The sequence below is a fragment of the Corvus brachyrhynchos genome, unplaced genomic scaffold (genome assembly GCF_000691975.1).
Source record: "Corvus brachyrhynchos isolate BGI_N302 unplaced genomic scaffold, ASM69197v1 scaffold263, whole genome shotgun sequence".
Classification (NCBI taxonomy): Eukaryota; Metazoa; Chordata; class Aves; order Passeriformes; family Corvidae; genus Corvus; species Corvus brachyrhynchos.
Window position 1 is genome coordinate 69,254 of NW_008237245.1, and position 2,548 is coordinate 71,801.

At 52.0% G+C, this 2,548-nt stretch overlaps 1 pseudogene; it reads right to left on the bottom strand.

Moving 5' to 3' along the window:
* The window catches only part of LOC108445698, a 3,753-nt pseudogene extending 2,344 nt beyond the window's left edge, over nucleotides 1-1,409 (bottom strand).
* Between the last annotated feature and the right edge of the window lie 1,139 nt (nucleotides 1,410-2,548).

A 2,548-nucleotide genomic window follows, 5' to 3' on the forward strand; every position in this document is an offset into this window, starting at 1 on the left:
CCGGAAACGAGAGAGAGCTTGGAGGGGGAGTTTGCCTATTCTTAAATGTGGATAACAGAGGTGATCACAACTTTAAGTGGCTTAGAGAATTGTCCATATTCAAACTGGCCAGCTGATAGGTTCTATCAGTTCCCAGAGGAAACTGTAAGCACCCCTTAGCAAGGACGTCCCTTCTGGGACTATGCTTGCTAACCTATGACACACATCATCCATATAATGTAGGATGATGGCTTCCCTCATGGTGGCATGGATCGGGGACAGCAATGAGGGGATGTACCATTGGCAGATGGTAGGGGAGTTCTTCATGCCCTGGGGAAGAACTCACCAGTGGTACCGCTTCATTGGGGCTTCTCAGTTGGTGGAGGGAACTGAGAAGGCAAACCGTGGAGCATCGGCAGGGTCCAGAAGAATTTTGAAAAAACAATCTTTGATATCAATTACAGCCAAATTCCAATTTTGGGGGAGCATTGCTGGGAAGGCATCCCTGGTTGAAGGGGCCCCATGTCCACAATGACTTTATTTATTTCCCGAAGGTCGTGGAGGAGTCTCCACTTGTCCTTCCCCGGCTTCTTGATGACAAAAACCGGAGAATTCCAAGGGCTAAAAGTTGGCTCGATGTTTCCAAGAGCCAACTGCTCTTCCATGAGTTCGGTGAGTGCCTTCAATTTCTTTCTTTCTAGCGGCCACTGATCCACCCATACCGAAGAATCAGTTGTCCAATCTAGTTTTTGAGTGGGGCGCTCCACAGTGGCCACAATTAAAAATCCCAAGGGGTTTTCGGGATCTCTAATCTAACCCCCCACTGGGACATGGCGTCCCGTCCCCACAGGGGCACCTGGTAATCAGTCACGAATGGGTGTAAAGAAGCCAATTTCCCATCCAGTCCCTCAATTTGTACAATGCTCTTTGATATTTGTGCCAATCTGGTCCCTCCGATACCTTGGATTCTTCCTGCCACGGGTTGCAATTCCCAATGTGACGGCCATTCCCCGTGGGGAATGATCGTGACATCTGCCCCCGTGTCCAGCAGGCCCTCCAAACAGATAGAGTCCTCGCCTTGCTGGACATTGCAATATATGATGGCTTTATCTTCTCCCACCACTTCTGCCCAGTAGACACCTGGTGTTTTGCTATCTACTGGGATTCTCGCTGGTACAGGGATAGCCTGGGCGATGACCTGCCCTTTGGCCAAATAGAAGGGTGGGTTGATGCACCGTGCCACCAGCTGAAGTCATGCCAGGTCATTCGTGAGAATGGCTGGGCACACTTCTAGCTCTTGAGATGTGTGCTTAAGTGTCTCCGATGGCCATGTACTTACAGCTTCCCCCTGAAGGCACCAATCCTCCTTCCAGTGGTTCCACTGCAACTACCGTCCACTGGTCCGATGTAAGCAGGTGGTCCGTCGCCATCTTCAGAGACAGTGGTGGTTGAGGGTGCCAGGTTTCGTCAGGGTTCCATGCTGTAGAGGGAAACCCCATGAAACAGTCACGTCCGGTAAATTTGTCGTGTCTGGTGATGGTTGTTTCCCCGCCTTTCTCCACAGGTCCTGCCTCATTTTTGTCCCCATGCGAGGCAGGACCGCGCTGTCCACCTAGGTTTTTATTGGCGCAGCGCTGGGCGCCGATGGTGGTGGCGCTCTTCCCCCCCTTTCCCTTGCCTCATCTGCCGCTCTTTTGGGGCAGAATTTTGCGAGGTGCCCCACCCCCTGGCAATAAAAGCATACAATCTCCCCCCTAGGTCTCTGTGATGTTGGTGTCTTTGCTGGAGTTTGTGGGTGGACTGCCATGGCCATCGGTGGAATGGGCCGTCGAGGTGGTGGTCTGACGTCCATTGTGGCGGCCTTCTTCATGCAGGCCTCCACGAGCACAGGGAGTGTTGGCTCTGGATAAACTGGCATCCCGGCGATCACCCTCTTGCACGACTCCTTGGCGTTCTCTTTGGCCACCTTGAGGATGATCGTCGGCTGCATATCTTGATTTTCCACTTGTCGCTCTACCTGCGCCCTTTTCTGATCCACAGACTCAATAAAAGACTGGTTAGGGGCTTGTTTGATGGTTAAATAACTTTTGGGGGCTTCTGCATCAGGCGCAGGGAGGGAAAGGAATGCCTTCTCTGCTGCCCCCATGACCCTCACGAGAACGGCCTTAGGTAAGATACGGGCCTGTTCTCTGGGTTCTTTCCAGTTCCCCTCGCCGCACAGGTGGTCAAATGTTAGAGCCGATTGGTCAGCATCAATAGCCGTATCTCTGCATCTGCAAAGCTCAATGAGGAGTGCCTGTAAAGACGGTTTCCATGTCTGCTCCCACAACAGTCGGGGTTAACAGACATGTAAACAAGTCCTTAATGTCCCAAGGGACAAGCTCATTTGATGAAAATGTGGCCTTAAGAAGGCCTTTAAAGTATTCGCTTTTCCCGCCAAACTCCCTTTGGGCTTTGCAGAGCTCCTTTTTATTCTGGTAGGAGAAAGGCTTCCATCCTCAGAGGCCTCCTCCTACCCCACCATAAATAACAGGTGCGGCGTGGTAGACCGGCCCCAGTTCCGGGTTCT